Below are 26,335 nucleotides of genomic sequence, written 5' to 3' on the forward strand. Positions count from 1 at the left end.
TGTCCCAGTCCTGGGGCTTGAACTCTGCCTAGGCATTGTCCTTCAACCTTTTTTCTCAAAGCTGGCATTCTAACCTTTAGCCTCAGCTCCACTTCCTGGCTTTTTTGGTGATTAATTGGAGATAAGAGTCTCACAGACTTTTCTGCCTGGTTGTCTTTGAAACCTGATCCTCAGATCTCCTCTTCCTGAGATGCTAAGATTATAAAAGAAAGCATTAAAAAGAAAGAGTAAAAGAGAAAGCATTAAATGGCATCCTAATTTTTTTTCCAGTCCTAGGTCTTGAACTCTGGGCCTGGGCACTGACCCTGAGCCTCTTTGTGCCCAAGGCTAGTGCTCTACCACTTGAGCCACAGCACCACTCTTGCCTTTGAGTAGTTTATTGGAGATAAGAGTCTCACAGGGAGTTTTCTGCCTGGGATGGCTTCAAACTGTGATCTTCAGATCTCAGCCTTCTGAATATCTGGGATTACAGGCATGAGCCACCAGCAGCTGTCCACCACAGTTTTTAAATTGGTGGCTCTTATCTGGAATTCTGGCTACTTAAGAAGGCTGAGATGGCAGAATCACAGTTTGAAGCCAGGTAAGGCAGGAAAGTCTGGGAGACTCATCTCCAATTAGCTACTGAAAATCAAAAGTGGAGTTTGTGTTCAAGACTCTGAGGTCAAGGTTCACAATGGCACAAAAAGAAAAATTAAAAAAAATTATGTCCCCGGTATAATATGCTTATGGGCTTAGTTTTGGAGTCTATTTTACAGGAGTGGTACTGAATCTATCTATCTATCTATCTATCTATCTATCTATCTATCTATCTATCTATCTACCTACCTACCTACCTACCTACCTACCTACCTACCTATTTTGTGAGGAGATACTAGCTTTACTAACTGACTGGGCTAATCCTAGTGGTTTGCTTGCAATATACAACTAAGAACTATTTCTTTTGCTTTTTCCTTCTCCATGGATAGTAGGCCATGATAAAAGACCAGCATCTATCATCAACATCTCACGCCACGGTGTATATTTGTAACAACTGATGAACCTATATTGGCATATCATTATAACTTAAAGTCCATAGTATATTTAAGGGTTCACTCTTGGTGTTTTGACAAATGTATGACATATATCTGCCATTTCAGTTTCATCTAGTATTATTTTCTTTGTCTTAAATTCTAATTTGCTTTGCCTAGTCATCCCTTCCTCTTCCCTAACAACATATAGTTGGAGTGTACAGTAGTTTCACATTGGCTTTTTCTTAGTAATATGTATTTAAAATTTCTATAAGTCTTTTCCTGGCTTGATAGTAGATTTCTTTTCAAGTACTATTCTATTGTCTGGATGTACCATGGTTTATTTATCTATTCACTTATTGAAGTATCATCTTAATCACTTTTAAGTTTTGGAAAATATGAATAAAGCAGTATACTCATTTGTGTGTAAGTTTTGGGGTTGACATAAGTTTTTAACTCTTGAGGGTAAATACATCAGATGCTATTGCTGTACCACATGGTAAGACGTTTTGTAAGAAATTACCAAACTGTGTTCCAAAATACTGTATGATTGTGCATTCCCACTAGCAATGAGTGTGAATTTCCATAACTCCTCGGCATTTGGGTCAGCATTTGGTGTAAACAGTGTTTAGGATTTTTGGCATTCTGATGGGTGTTGACAGCCTATTTTTAAATTGGATTGCTTGCTTTATTATTGTCTCATTTTAACAGTCCCTTGTATGTTTTAGATAATAGCCCTTCGTTAGATAGGCATCTTGCAAATGTTTTCTGCAAAACTGTGTCGGGTCTTCTCTTTTTCATCCAGTGTCTTTCACAAAGGCTACATTTAACACTTTAACTCCATCCCACTTACCAATTAGTTATTGCTTTCATCCACCACGCCTTTGATGTCGTTTCTACTTTCGAAGAGTCTGTCCTCAGCCATAGAACTTCTGAACCAAGAGACAAAAGCCCTGCCTGTGCCTGCTGCAGCGCGGCCTAAGGCAGAGCTAGCTTTCAATGGGTTGTAGCAGAGCAGCCGCAGCCAGAGCTACCACCGACCGGTGCAGATCCACAGAGCAGCTTCATCCAGATTCATTCTTCTGCACCGCAGCCTTATCGAGACTCAGAACAAACTAGGATTCTTTGAGAAGCCAAGATTCATAGATACATGGTCTAGTATCAGATGGGCTAGATGATCTGTGGAGTGGGGCGGGGGGCGTTGCCTAGCGGGACAAGGATTAGGGCGGGAGTTACACATTTTCTCTTACAGGGACTGTTTCTGCTTGCTACTGGGACCTCGTGGAGAGGCGACAGCTCGCGAGATGCAGTTAACTGTTTGATGTAATCAGATGAGGAAAAAAATGGATTGTATTTCCCATGAGTTTACCTGACATCCCCCCGCCCACCCCCTCTCTCCCCGAAATCTACGTCTAGCGAGGAAGGGCGGAATCCCGTAATCCTTTCAGTTTGGGATTCGATTCGGTCAATCAAAGACTTGTTAGGCTTCTAAAATCGAACTTTGCTCTTAGTAACAATTGGAGAGTTGGATGTTGTCGGTGTGGCTCGGGAGGAGGTTCATTGGACACGATCGGGGTGAGGCTTTAGGTGGAATTCATTCTAAGTCAAACTCCTCCTGATGATACTTGCAATAATGTGAAATCGGGCTTTCACAATACAGGAAGTCCACCTAAGTGGGGGGATTGCAACGGGGGGATGTAGCTCAGTGGTAGAGCGCATGCTTCGCATGTATGAGGCCCCGGGTTCGATCCCCGGCATCTCCAGCAGTGTTTTTTTTTCTCTTGTTTATTCAACTTTTCCCACAGCATCACTTCTTATTTCTTGTCTGTATGTTTATTTCTCTTCCACTTGGTTTAATAGCCTCCCACCACATTTCCTGTGTTTGGGAACCTTCCCTGCTGTCTTTATGATGTTAAAAAGCAGTACAAAATCTAAGGGACAATTCAAGAGTGAATTCATCCTACCTTGCATACATCCTGGAAGAAAGAACACAACAACATTTAAGATAATGAGTCATCCTCAACTAAATAAGACACTATTCCTGCTGTGCAGTGGGAAACAGTAAATGGAGTGGGGTTTTTGTTTGTTTCCTGCTAGTCGGGAGCTGGGTGGGAAAGGGGCTGGTATCATGCCTTTTTAGTATTGAGGTGGGATTTGGACATCAGTATTCAAGAATCTGCCCCAGGACCATAACAAGAATTTCTTCATGTGCTATAATTATTATCTTATCTTTCTCAAGATTTCTATGCAAAAGAACAGATCATACCCAGAGAAAGAGGTCTGAGACAATAGTAAAGGTTAAACAATAACTTGTGGAATTGGAAGACAGCATTGGTTAGAAATTGACAACTGGGCATGGTGGCACATGCCTGTAATCCAAACACTTGGGAAGTTGAGGCAGGAGCAGCCCTGTCTCAAAAATATTATAACACTACAAAAACAAAACAAAGTTCTTAACAAGACAGAGTATTCAACCAATATTGTATTCTGTGCAATGAATAAAGTGAATTTCTTGGCTTATGTGAGTCCCGCTTTGCTCTTGCATTCACTCTGGTTCATCTGAGTGCTGTGGAATATAGATAGCAAATGTGCTGTATTGCTTCTGTCCACATTAAAAAACACACTAAAATGACAACATACATGTCTTTTTTCAACATTGTTAAGAGGAAATCTAAATCTTTATTTAAAAAATATTGTTCCTTATGTTCCTATATAACTACGCTAAGAGACTGAAACTCAATTGACCATTAGCATTAGGTTCTGAACTTTTGTGTATGTATAAACATAGAGTTCTTTAATTTTTCCTGAATACTTTTCATATTCAGTGGATAATACAAGAATATAACTGCTTTTTAAGGCTGAGGAACCTTGAAACTTTTGAAAATTGTTGACCATTTGAACAAGAGGAGCATACTTCTGGATTGTGAACATCCAACACAAGGTGTCTGTGCCTTCATCTGTATTTGTTTCATCCACATTGGTCTTTTTAAAGATGCAATATCATTATTTTTTCCTAAAAGTCATTCTAAGTATTTGCATAAGGAAAGATACATTATTTTATTGTATTTTAAATTACTTTATTTTTATCTTTTATTTGAATACCATTTCTAATTTACATGATGTTGGGAGCAAAATTATGTAAATACCTAATTGAAATAATTACAAGAGTACTTTTTTTTTCTAAGAGGGTATTTTTTTGGATCCGGTCGTGGGGCCTGAACTCTGGGCCTGGGCGCTGTCCCTCAGCTCTTCAGCTCAAGGCTAGCGCTCTACCACTTGCCTGGGCGCTGTCCCTCAGCTCTTCAGCTCAAGGCTAGTGCTCTACCACTTGAACCGCAGTGCCACTTCCAGCTTTTTTCTTTTTTGCTTATATGGTGCTGAGGAGTTGAACCCAGAGCCTCATACATGCAAGGCAAGCACTCTACCACTGAGCCACCTTCCCAGCCCCTAAGAGGGTATTTTTTGAACACAGTGCCTGTATTTTCTCTGCTTGCTTGGTAGGCTGGCATTCTACTACTTCAGCCACATCTCCAGCCCTAAGTATGAGTTTTTTAATCATGTTGCAAAATATTTGCTGTAGAGAGAGCCTTGGTTCTGTTAAGGTTAAGAACCATGTCTTTAACTACATTATGATTCAGGTATATTGCTGCCTAAGCAAAATTATGTTTTTGCAGACAAAGGAAGAAGGACCAAATGACTACTGGGAATTAACCCAGTGGCTGTCCATAAGCTATTATACTTAGCAGCAAAGTCTACAAAATCTAGCCTCTTGACTCTTTTATTTTTCAGACTTCAACTACAATTGCCTTTTAAAGTAATTCTTAACTGGACTAAGGCAATATCTTCCATAGAGCTTGTTGCCTTGGGTGCTCCTTCTCTATGATTATGTGATTGGCTTCTTGTCATTCGGGTTCTTATATTAACCCACTTTACCTAACACCCCCCTTTTCCCCCTCCCTCCCCCCCTTTTGCTCTCTCTCATTTCTTTGCCCTTCTTTTTTTAAGGGAGCAATCTTTGAAAGCTAAAATTATCTTCAAGATATGACTGCACAATATGAACCTACTGATTTGGTCTAAACCTTGGTAGCAGCTTTTAGAAAAAGGCAAGGACATCCAGAACATGGAATGAGTATACTTCAAAGTGGACCCATCAAAAATCCGTTTTCTGCGCCCTTTAATGGTCAGTGTTCTGAGTGCCTTTTTTGTTTTATTTTAGTTCACATGCTAGGAAGTTCAGGTGCTAGGAAGAAAACCCAGGTCATTACCTCTGCTAGGTAAGCCTTGTACCCCTGAGCATACCCCCCAGATTACAGTGCCTTTTCAAGTCCTGTTTTCGCTCTCCCAGATAAGGAATTTTGGTTGTTTTGTTCAATATATCAGATGTTTGTGTTAAAGTGAACCTGTCTCCCCTCCATTACCAAAGAATAGCCAACTGTCTAGAAATAATCTATTAACAGGATTTTCAATGTACATTCTTCATATCTCTGGGATTTTATGGGCTCCTAATGAAGGAATATTTAATATGTTGTCTTTAAGATGTGAGACAACATTGGACCTATAGTTTTTAATATTTTGCTGTACCCAGAAATTTTTTTCAAGAAAAGTAGAAGTCAAATTGTGTTCTTAACACATGCACACACAGAAGGAAATTTTGGAGGTGATGGTCATGATTGATTTCACTGGTATAGGCATATGGTCTAGTCCATCAAGATATATATTAGATATGTTCAGATAGCCTCATGTAATTATGGTGAATAGCAAGTTTGAATAACAGGTTGAAGATTTCAAAGTTAATGTATGTTTGGCATTAATTTATTAATTAATTGGCATGAATTGAGAGGCCACCTCATACTATGGAGGTTCATCTGCTTTATCCAAAGTCTGCTGATTTTCAATGTTAGCCACACCTAAAAAAAAAAAAAAAAAACAACTTCACAGAAACACCTAGTTTGCTGTTTGACCAAGATGAATATTATAGTGTAGCCTATTTGATACATAAAATTGACTTTAACATCTTTGCATGTTAGAAACACCACCCCTGGATATTAGGTATTGAGGCAGTCTTTATGCTCTTCTTGTTTTCAGTGTCTTAAATGTCATTGCTTTGTACATTTTTGTTTTTTTAGAAGACTTTATATCTGGGTTAGTGTTGATAACATGTTTTTATGCATTTTCCATTTCTTGTTGTGGACTTGCGAGAATTCAAGGCAAATATCATGATTTCTCATATTGAAAATCTCTTGAGTAGCCACTGAAAATATTTTACTGCTACTCACTTCTGCAAACTTCTATTTCTTTTCTATTTCTTTTCACACCTTTCTTTTCCCTTTTAAAAGTATTGAAAATATTTGTTTATGCAAGGTATTATAGTGAACACTTGGGCTTGTTTTTATAACAGGAATCCCTGCTAGAGTTGGCAGCTTGTCTAACTTTCATCAATGTTGGTTAAAACTCAGGCAACACAGCTCAGGACTGACTCAGTTTCCTATGCTGTAAAAAGCGCTCTGTCTGGGTTTTGCCTCTAAGGAAGGTCATGAAGCCAGGGGAAAGCCTGTAAAATTGTTTCTCATTGGAAACTACCTTGAAGCTCTCTGTTCTGCTTGTCAAGACTGTTTTAAGGAGGGAAGTGGAATTAGGTAGAATGATGGATGGGGTGAGGTTTTAGAAATGTCACAATGAATGACCTCTGTGTAATAAATGTGTGCTATTATGTGAGGTGATCACAATTCCTTGGTGACATATTCCTCTCTCTCTCTCTCTCTCTCTCTCTCTCTCTCTCTCAGAGAGGTGGAAATTGTAACACTTGTTTAATTTCAAAAAACTTCCAAGTGCTACAAAGGAGTAAATTTTTGTTTCATTTCATAAGGGTGGATTAGAAATATTGCTCCTTAGGTGGCGGGGATGTAGCTCAGTGGTAGAGCGCATGCTTAGCATGCATGAGGTCCCGGGTTCGATCCCCAGCATCTCCAGCCTTTTTGCATCTCTAAATCATCCCTGAACAGTCTGAGCATGCATTGACTTGCCTCCGGTATTTGTCTTGCTGCCGCTATGTTTGTACCCCTCCTACCGAAAAATTTGATTCTCTGTCTTCAGAGCTTTTATATCGTGATCCATAAAGCAAAAAGGCCAATAAGGATTTGGGATTGTGTTCATGAAAAACTGACTTTATCTTTACAAGCGCCCAAACAGAAGATTTTAGTGAACGCATTTGAGTCCTTTGCTCTAAGCTTTGATGCTGGGGTTTGGAATAGGGGATGGGCTTCGGGATGCACTTCCGTCTTCGGGTTCACATTTTTAGACTCAAACAGAAATGGATTTTTACCGGAAACAAAATACACTGTTGCCCGGCCCGATGCTCTTCCAAACGCAGCGGTTCCTTGACATCAAACACAAAGAGATGAAACCGAAGCATTTCAACCGACAAGCAACCTACATGCCGACATGCAGTATTCCTACAGTGCCTGCGTTTATCAGCAGCGCTCCCCAAAGAGGCTCTCCTCCCTCCCTCCTGCTCCTCTGCTTCCTCCTCTTTCTCTCCCTCCCTCCCTCCCTCGCTTCTCTGTCTCCCTCTCTCCCTTTGTCTTATCTTGGAGCTTCTTGTCACATTAGTAAATAAAAGGAGTTTAGAAAACAACTTTCCTGTGTTTGTTTGATTTTCTCCCAGTCATTGGCAGAACCTCTCTGGTTTGGGGAACATAATCGGGAGGAAAGTACCAAATTCTTTAAAATAGCAGTAGCTGTCTATTATCTCTTATATCAAAATCTAACCTTTTGTTCTCTCAGCTGAAAGTGGACCCAGAGCTTGTACCAATTGATTGTCAAGAAAAGACAGAATTAAGGGTCTTAGCATAGGCTTGTGGGTGTGTAATGCTCTAATGATTACCTTTGGCTTTAGTTTAAATCATGGAACAGTCTTATTCTTAATATTTATTATAGGCCTATGATAATGTAACTCTCGCCTAGCCTTAAAATTACTCAAATAATTTGAACTAAATTTAAAAAATAGCAGTCATAGCACACCCCAATGAGGAAATAATCCATACAGCTTTGTCTTGCCAGTTCCTGAACTTTTTTCTTTTTCTTTTATGTCATTACTAGGGCTTGAACATAGGGCCTCATACTCTTTCTTAGCTTTTATGGTTCAAGACTGATGCTCTAAGACTCGACATTCAGCTTTTTGGTGGTTAAATTAGATTAATTAGGTGGTTAGAATCTCATGGACTGGCTTTAAAGCAGGATCTCAGATCTCACTCCTCCATAACTAGGATTATAGGCTTAAACCACAAATCCTGGCAATTATGGTGTGTTGTATCACCCACAGTTTAGGTGAGAACTCTTATGAGCGTACTTGTTCTTACTACTTATGGTAGTACTCCTGGCAGAGTACTATCTAGTGTCTAGTTTCAAATTGTTTAATTCTAACCTTAACTTAGAGCCCCTCATCTAGCCCAACCCCTTTGTAATGTTAACCATGACCCGAAACTCTAAATGTCACTCTAACTCAAAACCTAACCCCAGTCCACACAATCAATACCATCTCAAAACTAAACCTAACCACCATTGTAGAGCCTAATTCTAAGCCTAACTATGAATGCTGATCAGCCCTAGCCCTACTCCAATATGAACTGTTAACACTCACTCTCACCCTAACCCTACTACTAGTGCTAAACCTAACTCTAATTCTAACCTTAATACTATATCTAACCCTAGCCACATCCTAAACCTAACCCCAAATTTACCTTACACTAACAAACATAATGTCTAATCTTAATGCTAACCCAAACCCTATGTCTAATGCTAGCTCTAAATCGAACCTTAACCTAATAAATACCAAAATCTAACAACAAACCTAACCAAACCCTAAACCTGACTAATGCCTAATAATAAACTTAACTCTTATTCCTAATAAATTCTTACCTTCTTTATAATGCTAACCCTAGCCTAGTTCTCACCCTGTCTAAACCTAACCATACTCACATGCTAAACCTAAACTCAAACCTAAACTTAATGTTCAAATACTAATTTTAAGCATAACCCTAACCCCAAATTTGCTCTATTTCTAATGCTAACTCTAATCTTAATCCTCATCCTAAATCTAAACCTAACCCTAATCTACAACCTGAACCTCACCTCAAACCTAATCTAACCTTAACCTTAACTATAACATCTACTTCTAACAATAACCCAAAGGCTGATCAACCCCTATTTCTATGCTAACTCTAAACCCTAATTATAAACCTAACCCTAATACACACTTGGAATAACCACAATCTTAATCTAACTCTAACCCTAAATCTAATGCCTTTTTCTTACCCCTTATTCCTGTTCAATCCCATCCCTGTTCATAATGCTAACCCTTACACTATTCCTACATTTCACCCTAACTCTAAACTGAATCCTAATATAAACTTAATCTCACCCCAAACCTAAACCTAATTCTAATGTATAATTTTAGGGTTAACCCTACCTTAACCTCATAACCATAATGTTAACCCCACGCCTAAATCCTAATTCCTAGCCTAACTGTAACACTAACCCTAAGCAATAGTCTAAATCTAACCCTAAAACTAACATAACCCCAACCCTGTCCCTAATGCAAAACATAACACCTCATGTGAAACTTAAACCTAACTTCTGACCCACATTAACCCTATTCCTAATGCTAACTCAATCCCTAAACTTAATTCAGACTCTAACCCTGATCCTAACACTAATCAGAAGGCTAACCCAATCTCCAAGCTAATCCTAAAACTAACAGCTAATTCTAACTTTACCTCTGACCACTGATCAACTATATCATTTTATAATGCCGACCCTAACCTTAATCCTAATCATAATTCTCAACCTAATTCTACATCTAAGCCTAATTTAAGTACAAATCTAAACCTAACCCTCACTCTAGTGTCTAATTCTAAGCCTACCTCTAACCCCTGATCTTGGTTATTGTGAATAGTGCAGCAATGAACATGGACGTTTGGGTGACCTTATATCCTGGCTCAATATGCTCAGGGTAGCTGCTAAGGAGTAGTATGGCTGGGTCGTGGGGGAAGGTCTATGTTTAGGTTTTTGAGGAACCTCCAGATTGCCTTCCGGAGTGGTTGTACTAGTTTACATTCCCACCGCAGTGCAATAGAGTTCCTTTCCCCCCACATTCCCAGCATTTATTCTTACCCTATTCTTAATGCTAACCCTAATCCTAATTCTCATTCTAAACATCAACCTAACCCTAACCCACACTCTTAAGACTAACACCAAACCTCACCTAACCCTAACTCCGATTATAACGCCCAAGCTTAACATTAACCCAAACCACTGATCGACTGTAACTTTATAAATAAACTAAACCAAATTTTAATTCTAAACCACACCGGAAACCCAAGCAGGGCAAGCAGCCTCTCTTTTTACACGAGGTTGAGATCTGACAACTGTTTGGAGACGAAATGTTTAGGCGATTGTCTTTCAAAGCACGTGTGTGCTGGTTTCCAACAGCCAGGAATGCCCTTCATTTGATAAACGTTCTAATTGACCCCTTTTGCTAGAAAAGCCTTCCATTCCACTTTGGAATATCAACCCTTAGATGCTTCTGCATTACCTCAAGCAGATGGACCAGAAACTGGTTTATCCATCCTCTCGCGTAGCAGCCCTATCTCCCTTCCGCGGATACCGCTCTTTCCCGTGGCTTGATCTGCCCTCCGGACAGTCTGAGTATGCTTTTCAGGGTATTGTCTGAGTGTGGTTACGGGTTTTTTTGGGCAAGAAGGGAATGATTTTGTTTTTTTCCCATAACATCGATCTGTCTAAAAAATACTCACATGACCTCAATTAGCAATACAGCGGTTCACCTAATCAGATACAATCTGACCAGTAAGGAAAAAAAGGGGGTAGTTAGATGGCTCTGTGGCTTAGTTGGCTAAAGCGCCTGTCTCGTAAACAGGAGATCCTGGGTTCGAATCCCAGCAGAGCCTCATGGGTGTTGCTTTTGCAATTTTAAAGCAAAGAAGCAGCAGGGCAGAGTGACGTTGATTAGTATCAGGCTTGGGCTGATCTTGTTTTCATGAAGCAACAATGGTAGGGTAAATATTAAATCTTATGAGTAATGAGGTCCTCATTGATACTTTAGCTTGATTGAATGTGGTCTGATTTTTGTTTTTGTTTTTTGTTCTTTTTTGGTGCTGGATATTGAACCCAGACTCTCTCATGCTTACCTCTTAATCACTTAGCAATAACTCCAGCTAAGTTTCTAGTTTAAAACCAAAGTTAACTGAGCCCCTTGGTCCTTGTAATCTAACCAAATGTCCCATTCTCATTGATAGTTTACAAGAACAATTTTCTCAACTTACTATTTCAGGGAATATCATTTTTTGGCCTATGCTAATTAAAGTCCATTGATAGCAGTTTACAAAAAGGATTAAGAGGAGAGAAGCTAACAAAAAAAATTTCTTGCCCTTTCCATTTTTGTAAACAATTCCCTTACTGGAAGACGGTTCTTCATCTACAATTTTTCCTACTCACCTTCTTAGTTACAAGTAGCCAACTTGTTAGAAATTATACTTATCCTACTATATACAGAAAAAAATATTTATTTATTTGTAATTTGGAAACATTTATGATTCAGTTCAAAAAAGCTATTCAAATAAGGGGCTGAGGCAGAAATGAACCAATACATTATTTCAGTTTAACATTTTTGCCATCCCTCCCCATTTTCTATTTCTTCCAAAAAGTATGTAAATTGATAATTGAAAGCAAGCTGTTTTTTTTTTAATGTCGACATTTATTTCTCAATAGAGGAACAAGATGACAAGATAGGATTTCGATATTTAAAGTTTAAATGGCAATATCAATAGCCTTATGAGACTCAAGTATACACTTGAAATGTGGACAATAAGAAAGTGGAGATGCTGGGGATCGAACCCAGGACCTCATACATGCAAAGCATGCGCTCTACCACTGAGCTACATCCCCACTGCCACAAGGACACTGTGGCTTGAAGGACTGTTCTTCATAGTCATTTTACATCTGGTCTAAAAATGTGCTTTGTAGAGTCTGTAGTACAAGAAGTGAGTGAATTTTATAGATCTTGAATGTCAGAAAGATTTGTGTAAAAAATGCCAAGAAGACTTTAGATTCATATGAAACTGACAGGCACTGCTTAGAATCAATGCTTGTAAAATTGGCTTTTATTCTCAACAAGACAACAAACAAGCTTTCATACCACAAGCCATTTGGAAAGACTGACGTCAGAAAGAAAAAAACTACAGATGCATACTGCAAACTTCTGGGAATGTCCCTAAAATATAGTAGAAAGTCTCAGTGCATACAGAAGTCATTCCAGCTGGATAAAGAGCCGAGGCAGATTCGTGTTACAGGGTATACCTCGTCTCAGGTTCTGAACTTGGAATTATTGATAGTCAAGATATGTTTAACTCTCAGCCTGATATAAGGAGAAAAAACATGCCTCAGTAGGTTGAGTATATTGTATCCCATGATAAGAGATACAAAAGAGTCTAAGTTATAATAATTTAGGAAACATTTTAACATAAGATGGTGGATCTCAACTTGTGGTCCAGCAGCAGCAGGAACTAACAAGGATGTGAAAGGATGCTCAAATCCATTAGCAACTGTATAATTAAGTAACAGTGAAATATTAAGTTCCACAACTGAAACTGGCAGAAATAGAAATTTGTGCAATGTCACAGCAAAAAAAAAAAAAAATCAACAAAATAAAAAGCAACCTGTGAAATGGGATAAAACATTTGCAAATCAATACTGACATAGTACCAAATTTATCTAATCACATCTTATCCGTGATGGGAAATCTATGTATCTATCTCCACATAGAGAGCATTGGCCAGCATTCGTGCAAATGATAATCTATTTATTTTAACCTTACATATGATATCTCTGTTCTCTTCCTACTTTTCAGTTAATGTGTGTGTGTGTGTGTGTGTGTGTGTGTGTGTGTGTGTGTGTGTGTGTGTGTGATATTTAGATAGCTCTTTGTTCAATATTGTGGCAGTAATTCAGGTCTTGATTGGGGGAGGGGGTTACCTTTTATGCCATGCAAGTGACCTTAGATTCAATTGAAATAGAAAAAAAAATACAATACTGATATCCCTAACCCTAACCCAACAGATGAAAATTACCCATTTAGTGGAAATGCCAAGGACCGAAACCAGGGCCTTATGCATGTAAAGCACTTGGTCTACCACTGAGCCCATCTCCACATAAAGTATTCAGGCCCCACATCTGCTTTCAAGGTTACCCTAGCTGTTCCTGTGTCTATGGGGAATTCTAATGAAGTCCTACCACATACTTGTATGAGTTCAGGTGGGAATATTTTTATAGCAACTTTCGCTATACTCAGTGATTTTTTTGTTGCCTATCCTTGAAGGAGTAGAGTAGCAAGGTAAATGTGAATATAGGGAGAGAGAGTATGTTCTCTATTCTTTTTTTTTTTTAAATCACATTTACTAGTTCAAATAAATACTTGAAAACAAATAGATCTGTCTTCCCTTTCTGTATTCTTTGCATAATTTACTGAAGTGGCTAATAAATGACTGTAGATATCACAAAAGGAAAATAAAGTTTAAAATATGAAAGGGGTTAATAAATAGCCAAACATTTCTACCCACTGAAAGGATTACCTATTTTTAGGATTAAGTCACTGATTTGCAACTATCATTAAAATAAATCTCATCTGTAAAACAAGGTAATTTATAACTTGATATCAACTTTTTGATAGCAATTTAATTTCTACATTAAAAAATTGCAAAACTTCAACTAGAAAAACAAAGTACTTAGACACCAGTTTGTACTTTAAAAATTAAACCAGCTTTAACAAACAATGACTACTCATCAATTTATGTTAGTAGTGAGGTCCAGAATCTATCTTCCATTAAGCGTTTCAGTGTTTCTGTATCATTCAGATGTGGAGTGCTTCTAGTGGGAATTAGTGTACAGTCTGTTCTTGATGAAGACAACACTAGACAGGTAATGCTGAATGAGACAAAACCAGAGGGATACATTAAGATATTTCTCCTTTTCTTGAACTGTCAGGTCAACTATAAAGCGATGAAGTCCATAATACAATAGTATATCTGCTAAGGTAAAGTTATTTCCTGTAATGTAGACTTGTGGATATCTTCTTTATTGGAATGTCCGTCCACACGAGTGACTGTATTCTAACCACTGCTGAACTACTGCTTTTTCTTCTGCAGTACTCCACAGCAAATATTCTTTGTTGGCTTGCTTGACTAGGTGAGTGGCTATAGTGGTCAATCCTGTTAGACTTGGACCATTGTTTGTTTGAAGAACTGGAATCTGCCGTTGTATTTATTCTCTTTATCTGGCGCTGTATTTATTCTCCTTACTCAGCCCCAGGGACTTCTCCAACAGCTTCAATTCCATGGCTGCTGCCAACTTCCCTGTTCTCTATTCTTATACTCAATACAAGACAGACTATTAAAAAGACAGAAAACATAACATTAACAACAATAAAAGTAGAATATTATTCCTTTGGTCACTAAAATGTGTGTGATGAGCAATATCAGTTGGGTGTCCTGTAATTCAATTCAATTTTGATTCTATTTACCTGGTGTTAACATTTATATGCTTATTTTTTTTATTACTTTTTTTTTTTTGAGGAGGTTCTGTGGTTCAAACTCAGGACCCTGAGCAATCTCAGCAGATGCTTATCTCTTGATCCAAGCCTCCATTCCACAGCTTCCCCTTTCTTGTGTGCCTATGACAGGCAGCACTTTATTGTTCACAGTAATAATGGGGCCCAATGGGGTTCATGTCCATATACAATGATTCAAGAGTGTAAAGTAAGAGGTCACCTCTTACTCAGAAGGAAGAATTCCACAAGGTACTTTTCTGCTATTACACCCCCCTCCCCCCAATTCTTTGCTCCAAAAAGCTTTTGGGGACAAAGGAGGGGAGTTTGCAGCACTGAGGATTTTTCTTTCCCTTTTACTTTTTTTTTAGCTTTCGTAATTCCGTAGTTTGGAACGAGCAGAAACCAGGCTAGATAATTATCAAAAGAAGCTGATTACACCCAGGAGTGGAGGTGCTGGGGATCGAACCCAGGGCCTCGTGCATGCTAAGCACGCGCTCTACCACTGAGCTACACCCCCTGATGCTGCTGTGAGCTATTGGATTCCTTCTGTGCCGTGTAAATTAGTTTTTTTTTTTTTAAAGATTAACCAAATTCCAGGCGAAATAATGCCCAAGATGCTGTACCCAGCACCACCTCCCTAGGAACAAAGACTTTAAAATATTCTCTGTATCCTCCAAGCCAAATATGTATAGTAAACATCCTCCCCCCACCCAGCCTCCTTTGGCAACTCATTTTGTGTCTTTATTCTGGTGCTGCTGTGTGGGAACCAGCTGAGATCTTCCATAAACCAGAGTGTAGTTTTGCATACATCGCCTGGAAATTATCTTCTCCCACCCCCACCCCCTTTCCATCAGTAAAAGAGTGCTTTCTGCCGATGAGTTAATATTTAGTATGAATTTATCAACTCCATAAGCCATGGTTTCTCCCATACAACGTAAATATCCACAAAAGAATAGCACATTAACAAGCGAACCAAGGATACAAGTGGAGGTGCTGGGGATCGAACCCAGGGCCTCATGCATGCTAAGCATGCGCCCTACCACTGAGCTACACCCCCTACTGACTTTCTCTCGCGTTCTTATGTAACAGGATAACACAGGTATCTGCCTCTGTTTCTAGAGTAAAATGGGAGTATCTGTTCTGGACCAGAGCTCTGGGAAGCACTGCTAGGATTTTTAGAATAACGCTCGGGCCCTCCGAGGGTTCCTTCCAGCAAACTTCCCGGGCAGCAGTTGCCTTCCACCGCCAAGCGATGCCAGGGGGGCTATTCTCTTAAATCGTCAACTTGCCTCCTTTCAGAAAGCTGAAATCCCGGGGGATTGTTCTCATCAGGGGCATCGGTTTCCCGAATGCGGAAGGCAGGGACGGACCGAGGGAGTCCAGGCTCTGGGGGAACACGGGTCAGCGGATCGCCGTCGAAGCCCTGTGTTCATCCCCGTGCTTCACGAGTATCTTCACGGTGGGTACTTGGGCGCACTGCCTTTTACATTTCATACTTGCCAAGCAACCGAATCACGCTGTCATTGAAAAGTGATGTTTGCTGTGAAATGTACTTGAATGTACGCGCTGCTGGGTGTGGTTGTGAGGACTAGATCCGGATTAGACCAGAAAAAGGATGATTATCCCAAAATAAACTGCAGGAGGAATAAAACGATTTTGGAGCAGCTTCCGTGTGACGAGGTGGCCGAGTGGTTAAGGCGATGGACTGCTAATCCATTGTGCTCTGCACGCGTGGGTTCGAATCCCATCCTCGTCGGTGCAGGAGAGTTTTCTTTAGTCCTTTCAATGATGATCCCTGCTTCTCTCTGCCTCCCTGCCTCTCATCTCTGTTGTGTTGTACCTCTGTTTTCAGTACTGAGCAGCAGACCCATTCTCATGTTTGTAAATGAAGGCAGCTGAATAATTGAGTAGAATTTCGCCATGGACTCTGCAGGCTTTCTGAGGAAGTATTGAAAAATTAATTCCGGACTACAGAAAAGCACTGCTGGATGTACTTAATTTTACAGGTTGTTTTCCAACCTACTGTTAACCACACATCAGTTTTCAACATCGTGGCTAACTTAAAAGATTCCTCCTCTAACAAAATACTTAATTACTGTGGCTTGAGGAGTTCTAGCTTTGAAAAGGAGTGTGGTTTTCTTCTTCAAGACAGTTGGAAAAATACACCCCATACTCCATTCCTAATTAGATCTTAGTCTTCTGATCTCCATTTGTTGGGACTTCATGGGAGAGGGGAACACATATTTCTTTTCCTTTAAGTTTTTAACTTACGTTATTGCAAAAGAATAAAAAGCCATACAACAAAATCTTACACCCATGGGCAAGTAATTATTAATTTCCTCTGGAATGCCATTAAGAATATATGACTATACATTACATAAAATAAATATTTCTATTCCTGTGTGTGCATGTGCGTGTGTGCAAGTGTAAATATGCCAGTTCTATTCCTTGAGTATTGTTCTTGAACTTTTTTGCTCAAGTGTAGCACTCTACCATTGGAGCCACAGCTTTTGGCGTTTTGGTAGTTAATTGGAATTAAGAGTCTCCCAGACTTTCCTACCCTGATTGGCTTCCAACTGCAATCTTCAGATCTCAGCCTCCTGAATAGCCAGATCTCAGCTAGGACTATAGGCATGAGACACCAGCACCTGGCTCAATATTTCTATTCTTCTCTCATAAAGGAATAGTAAAACTGATATATTATGCATATTGGTCTTCATCTTGCTCTTTTTCTCTAACTAATATATCTTTCCAAATCATCACAAAAAGTGATTTCTTACTCTTTACCAAAGATGCATGGTATTCAAATGCACAGGTTATTGCATATTTTTAACCAGTTCTGGGCTGGACAGTTTGTGTTTTCTTCCTGTTTTACTGTTAAAAGCTATGCTGTAATAAATAACAAACATGCACATCATTTTGAATGTGTAGCAATAGTCTATGCCTTAATCTGTTGCGTTATCAGCTTCAGTAATATGTATTTGAATCTGTGATCTAATGAAGTATTAGATCTTTATGGACCTGGGGCTTGAGCTCTGGGCCTGGTGCCATCCCTGATCCTCTTTGTGCTCAAGGCTAGTGCTCTACCACTTGAGCCACAGCATCACTTCTGGGTTTTTGAGTAGTTGGAGATAAGAGTCTCACAGAGTTTCCTGCCAGGCTGGTTTTGAACTGCAGCCCTCAGATCTCAGCCTCCTGAATAGCCAAGATTACAGGTGTGAGCCACCAGCGCCTGGCTTATTATATTTATTTTAAAGCCCTGGCTTGAGTATCTATATGTTATAGACAATCATCTAGAATTCGCCTTATTTCTATAAACATCCAGCCCTTGAAAGCTATTCCGGCTTTCAATCTTCCCAGAACTTCCTTGCTGTTATCTTGGATTGTAATTACTTTCTTATTTATTAATTTAGCAGCCCTGAAGGCTTGAACTCAAGTGTCTCAAGCTTGCTAGGAATTTGGTGTACCACATGAACCATGCCGCAGCTCTCAGATACTTATTTATTTTGTCAGTGGTGGGGCTTGAACTCCAGTCCTGGATACAGTCCTTGAAATCTTTTACCCAAGGCTAGAGCTCTACCACTTTGATCCACAGTGCCACTTCCAATTTTCTGGTGGTAAAAGTCTCAGCCACTTTTCTGCCCAGGCTGGCTTTGAACCATGATCCTCAGATCTTAGCCTCTGAGTAGCTAGAATTGCAGGCCTGATATATATATTTAAATTTCATTTTATGCTTTTTACCTTGATGTGCTGGAGAGTTTAGGACTTATTACTCCTGTCTATTTAAAACTTTGTTCTCTTTAACCAATAATTCTCCATTTTACCCCACCCCCACAACCACCACCAAGCTTCTGGTACCTATCATTCTACTCATTACTTTGATGAATTCACTTTTTCCATATATAATCCTGTAGTACTTCATTCTATGCCCAGATGATTTTACTCAGAATAATGTTTCCCAGGTTTGTCTTCATTGTTTCAAAGAACAAAATTTCCATCCTTTTTACGGCTGAATAATATTCTATTATGTAACTATACCACATTTCCTTCATCCATTCATCCTTCAGTGGATATTCAGATTGATTCCTAGTTAAGGCATCAGTGTACATGGAAATGCAGATATCTCTTTGTTGATTTTAATTCCTTTGGATATATATTCAGAAGTAATATTGTTGGATCATATAGTTCTATTTTAAAGCTTTTTTTCAGTCTTCTTATAATTTTCTATAATAGTTAAATCAAGTTACATTTCCACCGGTGATATACAAGAGTTTCTTTCCCTCCACATGCTTGCCAACATTAAGTCTTTTATCTTTTCCATAAAAGTCATTCTTAGAAGGCATTAGGTTACTCACGGTGATTTTAATTTGCATTTCTCAGATGATTCCTGAAGCTGATTTATGTTTTCATGTACCTGTTGGCTCTTTGGATGTCTTCATTTGAGAAATGTCTATTCTAGGTCCAGAGCACTTCTAAATGAGGTTGTTCATTTTCTTGCTGTTGCTTGCTTGAATTCTTCACATACTTGTATACTAATTTTATATTAAACGTACAATGTATTAATTTATTTTTTCTAGTACTGTAACTAAATACCTAAGGTGCGATAACTTATAGATAAGAGAGTTATTTAGTTTACAGTTTTGGAAGCTGAAAATCCAAATGGGACAGGTTTTGGTGAAGGTCCTTCTGGCTGTGTTACCTCATGGTAGATGGCATCATGGTAGCAGTGTGGGCAAAATTCCTTTGAACTCATGTGGTATCCTGAAAAGCAAAAGAGACGGTCTGAGACAGACATCCTAGGAGAACAACATTCAATCCCTCCTGAGGGACGTGGTCATTATAAACAAGAACTTCTTTCTTAACTCAATCACCTCCAGCATCGCCACACTAGGTACCAAGCTTCCATATTCATTAAATTCTCTCAGTGTTTGAAGACTGGTCTTTCCTTCTGTTATATTATTTCATAATGTTTTGGTGGGGGGAGGACCCTGGAATCAATTTGAAAAGTCAATGTTGATGGGTTGGAAACCAGTTTTGTCATTCCCCTCTTCCCCCCACAGCCATAGGCAAAGAACAGCTGGGGTTTCTCCGGATTCTACACAGGATTGGATTGGATTTCATCACAGTAGCATCAACAAAGTGGAAGACAGGATCACATATGTTAAGACAAGCAATAAATAACACAAAGGAAGAAGTCGTTTCTCTTGCAATTCAATTAGCACAATTACAGACTAATAAAACCTGGAAGTTCAATCAAGCACTCATAGAGGGAATCTGCAAAATCTGTTTTTACAAGTTTTAAGCTAATTGGCATCTCTTTGTAACCAGTTTTAATCCGTAATAGGTGCTAATGAGTTCTTGTTCGAATGAATTCTTGGACTCGGTGAGAGGACTCCACTTGCTTTTCTGTTACGTAGAGAAAAATCAAATATCCGGTAAGGAATAAGTCTGAAAATAGATCAGTGAGTTGAAAGATTCTGATGACATAGAAATGGTTAGTTGTGTAAAACACAGATACTTGTTCTTTTCCCGACTTTAGTCCTTTTCTTTTGGGGGAAATGTACACCCCCCCCTCCCGTATTCCTCTCCTGCTTTGTGAATGTCCTTTTAGATTCGATCAGCAATTTCTACAAGTCCTTCCTTGTGCACACACTGAGGGTTCTGGGGTACACTTCCTGTCCCTGATCCTCACCTCCAGGGACCTGTTTCCCGGCTGCTGCGGATGAACTGGTTTGGCAGTTTCTGAAGGAGGAGCGGTCAGTGGCGCTGGAGGCGGATGACACGCGGGGGGATTCCCGAGGAATCGGCAAAGCCGAGACCGTTCCACCCGACCGCTCCTCTCTCCCCAACACGTGGCAGTGTGGCTTTTAGGGCTGCTCCTTACGATGCTTGCGGGGCTGACCCGGGGCTTGGGGCACCGGGGACCCGCACGCTCTGAGGCTGCCGGCTTTGGAGGACCGTTTCCAGATCCACGTTGCAGTGGTGGAAACGAAAATGCGAAGGTTGGGGTTGCATTGTCTCGGCACGATGGAGTCGGGAAGAGGGGTCTGACCCGGGAGGTGAGTTCCTCGGCAAATGGGGCAAAGACTTGTACGCGATCGGGGTAATTTGGTGCCCTTCGGAAGGTCTTACTTGTTGCTCTTGGGTAGAGAAGGAGCGCCAAATACCGCGTGCTCACTGTCGTCTTGGAGAGCAGAGGAACGAGTTTTTCTACACTTAGAATGTCAACCCAGAAGTTATAAAAGGTTCTCCAGTGAAAGGTCCCACCGAGACTCGAACTCGGATTGCTGGATTCAAAGTCCAGAGTGCTAACCATTACACCATGGGACCGACAATAAAAGGAAGGATAGTCTTGGTTAAATATATCCTTGATAATGAACAATCCAAAAGAAGAGATAGGCTAAAGCTTTGTTGCACAAGAGGTAACGGGCATTACGATGAATTGATTGTGTCCCTCTCACTTCTGTTAGGAGGGTAAACTAGCTTTGAGAAGGGGGTGAAGAGCTAGGTGTTGTGAGGTCTGCAGTTTATGCAACTTTATGCCCACCTTAAGAAAAATAATGGACCTTAGAAACATAATATTAGTTATGGGTTATCTGAGGATAAAACTGGACTAGAGGGAGCTGGTCTAATTTCCATCATAAAAGCATATTTTTTTAACCAACTTTACAGAAACATGTTCTTAAGGCCATTGAAAAGGGTCCTACAAAGATGGGATTTTTAGACTGATGATAAAAATCATTCTTGGATACAGTTTAGCAATATCTATTAAAACAATTTCTATATCATCAATTTTCTCCTAAAATTCTAAAAAAAAATAAAAAATAAAAAAACACCAAATCGTTTTGGGGTTGGAGGCATGGCTCAGGTGGTAGAGGGCCAGCCAACAAGCAAATGCATCAGATACCAAGTTTAAGTCCCAGTCTCCCACATCAACAACAAATTTCCCAGATTATGTATTATGGTACCTGAGACATGCAAGGGAGAAAGACAACAGAATCCCTGACCATAAACAATGGGAACTGGATGACTTTCTTATTATTTCTTTGTGTTTCCTGTAAGGTCGTGACACCAAAGATTTACTGTCTTATCCTTATTTCTTCACTTTTTATTCTCCTCCCCCCACCCCCTTTCCTTTTTCCTTTTGCTTTTGTTACCCTCCTTGTCAGGCAAGTTTTGGTTTATCAGCTTATCCCACTACCTATAAGTTATATAAGCAGAATTTCTCTGCCTGCTTTTCTAACTTACATCAAGCCTATAAACTATACTGTATGGCACAGATGGAGCCAATACTCATGTTTGCATTGTAATCCTATAATCACTCTCTACTTTCCCACTCCTTCCCCCAACCTGGGAAACTACTACTTAACACTGTTGCTTACTTTTGACCTCAGCCCATATAGACTAGAACATGGGCTGGAAATTTCTCATAACCAATCTCAATAAGTACTCAAATGCCAAGGGTTAATATGGTTATTCTTATCCTAGTAATGACACTTTCAGTCAATTCAGAGTTTATTCCTTTCCTAATAGGTTTTACTTTTACTATGTTTGGTGGCTTGCTTGAATTCTCTTGCTGCCCCGACCTTCCTTTAACAATCCAATTGGAGAGTATGACCCAAGAAGGAGAGAATGGAGAAGCAGAGCCACTCAGTAATATGCTCTGGGCACCTGTTATTTTTTGAGCACTCTTTAGAAGGTACAGGGCAGAATGAGGTGGGGAGGAAAATGAGGATGCAAGGATTTCCTGTGGGAGGCTTTTCATGCTTCCAGATTTCTGACTGAAGCCAATGTTCACAACTCTTCCCTCTTCAATAGTGTGGTTAAATGCCTTCTCTCCAGTCCTTCCCAGTCTGCAACACCTTCAAATACTTTTCCTGAGAATGCACACTGCTAGAAGAATCATGAGCTACACAGGAAATGTCTGATAAACTCCACAGCAATGTGTGGAGCTCTGAAAAATCCATCCAGATTTTATTTGTTCGTTCTCTGGGGACACTTTCCCATAATTGTGGCGGAAGTGGCTGCTCCTCCTCAAGAGAAAAGCTCCTTCTTACTGGGTCTTGGTTTTCACACCAGGCATTGGAGACTAGACCTTACTGGATTAGACCTTAAGAGTCGTTTTCCCAACTCTGCTTTACAGTGATGGTTAATGGAGAGAAGGGCTCGAAATTAACAAGAAAAAGGGGGAGAAGGGATGGAAATTAACAAGGAAAAGGGAAGGAGGCAAAGGAGCGTTGGGATGTCCTTGGAGATTTGTTTTAGATGCAGACACTCATTCCAGGAAAACCCAGAGCAGCCTCAGAGTGTAGTGCTCCTCACCAGCATGAGAGATCACTTGTTTTACTCCTGAGTTAATGGTCTGTAAGCTCCAGACAATTTGCCTCCCCGATTCTACCAGTACTGCGCAAGTTCCCAGAAACACGGAGACGTCTAGCACCACCACGATTCCTGGAGCGGACCGGAAGCGAGCGAGCCTCCGGCCCTGCAAGGACTTCCTGGTGTGCGTGTGTGGAGCCCGCCCCCGCCCGGAAGTGTTTCTCCTGCGCACTGGTCCACGTTTGGCGGTCTGCGCGCTGGGCTGGAGGCTGTGGCCGAGGGAAGGGGATCCTGTGCTTGGTGGGAACAAATCAAAGCCCACCTCCGCTGGTCGGCCCTGGGGTGAGAGGAGTTCAAACTCCAACCTACAGTCTCAACCGCAAAAAAAAAAAAAAAAAAGTTTTAAACAATATAAGCCCCAAGGAACCAAGCCATGTTCTTTAGCATTTGTCCAATAGTTACAATTCCTCTGACGAGTCCTAAAGACAGTTACTATTGCAATCTTTGAACTTAAAAGGTGAGTTTCTTGCTCATCTTAGCAAAGACACCAACTCAAACAATTCGAGTCCATCGTGATGAGACACAGCTTTATCTGTTAGGGAGCTTTCTATTGCTGTGACTAGCTTAGTCAGCTTTGAGGGGGGAAAGACTGGTTTTGGCTCTTGGTTTCAAAGTTTTTGGTACATTGTCAATTGTCCTCGTTGTTTTGAGCTTATGGCCAGGGAACAGGAGAGGGATCACCGGGTAGAGCAAAGCTGTTCACCCCATGGAAGAGAAAGGGAGGCATGGGCCAGACCCCATGGAAGAGAAAGGGAGGCATGGGCCAGAGTTGTGATATCAATTAAGGGCCTCCAGTGATCAATTAATATCTCCAATGACTTGAATTTTTCTACTAGGTCTCCACTTACTAATGAATGGCTCCATAAACTCTCAGTAGGGTCATAGGTTAGGGACCACACCTTTAGCATATGGGCATTTAGAGGACATTTAAGACCCATGCTATTGCCGGGTGCTGGTGGCTCACGCCTGTAATCCTAGCTACTCAGGAGGCTGAGATCTGAGGATTGCGGTTCAAAGCCAGCCCGGGCAGGAGATACCGTGAGACTCCTATCTCCAATAAACCGCCAGAAAATTGGAAGTGGTGCTGTAGCTCAAGTGGTAGAGCGCTCGCCTTGAGCTGAAGAGCTGAGGGACAGCACCCAGACCCAGAGTTCAAGCCCCACAACTGACAAAAAAAAAAAAAAAAAAGACCCATGCTATTCAATATTACTTTAACCTCAACTGGTAAATACCTGTTGTACTTACAAGCAAGTTGTATAGTATTATTTTCTAATCTTCCTTATCTTCACAATTAAGAATGACTTATCTTTTACAAAACTACACACTTCAAAAGCCTCAAAAACAAAATTTCCAACAGATAGACATTAATGACACTGAAGAAAATTGAGGGCTGGGGAAGGGATCCACCTTGAGTTTTGCAGATAACTGGCTGGCACTCCTGGGAGATTATTATCAGAAGTATTTGCTGAAACTTCCAGCAGTAAGTTACCCCACCTCATTCCACACACATCAGGCTTTATCTACCATTGGACTCCTGCTGGGTGATGAAATGTTAACAGAATGGATGATAATGCTGAATAAAAATGAAAAGACAGTCCTTGGCTTGCCAAAAGTTTTTTGGGGTTCCAATCAGGATCACTCGAACGTTTTCTGCTTTTGAACAGGTGTACCTTGTGAAACCTTAGTCTGTTCCTAATTCTGAGAATTGTCTTCTTTTGTCTTAGCTGAGTTGAATATGGAGTCATGTAATTTTGGGGGGCCCTAAGAATGGAGGGAAGATTGTAAAATGAAAATAATAATACTTTAGACAAATGATTCTTTAGAGAAACAGCAGTTTCCCTAAGTTAACATAAAAAAGATAAAAGATAAGATTCTGTAAACAGCCATGTTCAAGGGAAACGCTGGAGGTTGAAGGTAGGGTGAATGTAGCCCCCAGCAGGTGGCTCACACAGCTGTACATGTGTTTCTGGTCCCAAAGACTATGATTGTGCTGGTTCAGAACTCAAAAGGTGTGATTGTCCTGCAGGATATTACGGGACTCAGAAAGCATCAGGAGCTACAAAGTTGTCTGCGGGTGGAAGATGATGAGAACAGAAATCCTGAGGAACAAGAAAGAAGGTATTTAAAGAGGATCTTGGTGGCCCTTTTCTAATTTCCACAGAAAAGGAGCTGACATTTTAAGCATCTCAATGTCTGGTACTTTTCAATGGATAAACAGTTGGCTAGGGCTTTCCACATCTTTCCACGTGAATAATACACGATAAAAAAAAACACCAAATGACTTTAAATGTATACAATTAGCTTACAGTAAATGACTTTAAATATATTAAGATTTCAATGAATATGGTGGTCATCAGAAATTAAATAAAAGTAGTTTTCTGAAGCTGCCAGTCAGCTTGGCTCCATGGCTTAGTTGGTTAAAGCGCCTGTCTTGTAAACAGGAGATCCTGGGTTCGAATCCCAGTGGGGCCTCTTTCTGATGATTGTTTTTTAAGAAACATTCCTTTAGTCTTGCGATCTGGTGCAGAATGTAAAAACTTGGTTCCGTTATCGCGGCTCCTTCAATTTCCGCCCCATTACACCCGGACAATATCGCCAGAACTAACTTGAAAGATTCACAAACTTCTTCCCATTGAAAAACGTAGAGAACAAAAAGGCAATTCAACTTGTTAAAGTTTTTCCGGGAGAGTGCAGGGCGGGGGGGGGGGGGGGGGGGGGGGGGAGTCTGCCTTTTTTGATACCCTTTGGATCCCCATGGCACCTCACGCTCCTTCCACAAGTTCCAGAGACAGAGAATGCAGCCTGCCAAAGACCTTTCTAAACTCTGCGACCCATACTTAAGAAGGGAACACTTACTACTATTTTTGAGATTTTTCTGGGATTTTGTGACTCAAGCTGCCGTTCAATAAACTAAGAAGCAGGGTGATTTAGAGTGCACACTCTGACTCTATATCTCTGTCTCTTTCCGCTGTTAGTTAATAAATTAGCACATGAATGAATCTATGCTTCCAGTTTCTGTATTTCCTGCCTTTAGGGTTCAAAGCCTCCTCTGGCCCTTCCTTCCCCCTGCTCATCGGCCTTCCTTCTCTCTCTCCCTCCTTCCTTTCCTTTCCTCTCCCTCCCTCCATTCCTTCCTTTCTCTCTCCCTCTAGATTGTGAACAATAGGAATTTCTCATGTTGTAAAATGACCTGTGAAATATGTGTCAATTGATGTCTACTGACATACATTTTAAACCTAAAGGTAACATCTCTTGACAAATCAATTTAGCGACAGAGAGCATATGAGAAATGTACATGCATAACTTCTGATACTGAAAGACTTATTTTTCC

The 26,335-nt window shown here is 40.3% G+C and overlaps 9 non-coding genes across 9 annotated transcripts; 5 read left to right on the forward strand and 4 right to left on the reverse strand.

Moving 5' to 3' along the window:
- Positions 1 to 2,698: 2,698 nt before the first annotated feature.
- On the forward strand, positions 2,699 to 2,770 carry Trnaa-cgc. Its single transcript has one exon. It is a non-coding gene; the product is annotated as a tRNA-Ala (tRNA).
- A 4,134-nt stretch (positions 2,771 to 6,904) lies between these two features.
- Trnaa-agc lies at positions 6,905 to 6,976 on the forward strand. The gene has a single exon. It is a non-coding gene; the product is annotated as a tRNA-Ala (tRNA).
- A 3,922-nt stretch (positions 6,977 to 10,898) lies between these two features.
- Positions 10,899 to 10,972, forward strand: Trnat-cgu. The gene has a single exon. It is a non-coding gene; the product is annotated as a tRNA-Thr (tRNA).
- A 925-nt stretch (positions 10,973 to 11,897) lies between these two features.
- On the reverse strand, positions 11,898 to 11,969 carry Trnaa-ugc. Its single transcript has one exon. It is a non-coding gene; the product is annotated as a tRNA-Ala (tRNA).
- A 3,101-nt stretch (positions 11,970 to 15,070) lies between these two features.
- Trnaa-agc lies at positions 15,071 to 15,142 on the reverse strand. Its single transcript has one exon. It is a non-coding gene; the product is annotated as a tRNA-Ala (tRNA).
- A 468-nt stretch (positions 15,143 to 15,610) lies between these two features.
- On the reverse strand, positions 15,611 to 15,682 carry Trnaa-agc. The gene has a single exon. It is a non-coding gene; the product is annotated as a tRNA-Ala (tRNA).
- Positions 15,683 to 16,299: 617 nt separating this feature from the next.
- Trnas-gcu lies at positions 16,300 to 16,381 on the forward strand. Its single transcript has one exon. It is a non-coding gene; the product is annotated as a tRNA-Ser (tRNA).
- Positions 16,382 to 20,883: 4,502 nt separating this feature from the next.
- Trnaq-uug lies at positions 20,884 to 20,955 on the reverse strand. The gene has a single exon. It is a non-coding gene; the product is annotated as a tRNA-Gln (tRNA).
- A 4,447-nt stretch (positions 20,956 to 25,402) lies between these two features.
- On the forward strand, positions 25,403 to 25,476 carry Trnat-ugu. Its single transcript has one exon. It is a non-coding gene; the product is annotated as a tRNA-Thr (tRNA).
- Positions 25,477 to 26,335: the final 859 nt, after the last annotated feature.

This window comes from Dipodomys spectabilis, unplaced genomic scaffold, assembly GCF_019054845.1.
Source record: "Dipodomys spectabilis isolate Male_0828 unplaced genomic scaffold, ASM1905484v1 ptg000085l, whole genome shotgun sequence".
Taxonomy (NCBI): Eukaryota; Metazoa; Chordata; class Mammalia; order Rodentia; family Heteromyidae; genus Dipodomys; species Dipodomys spectabilis.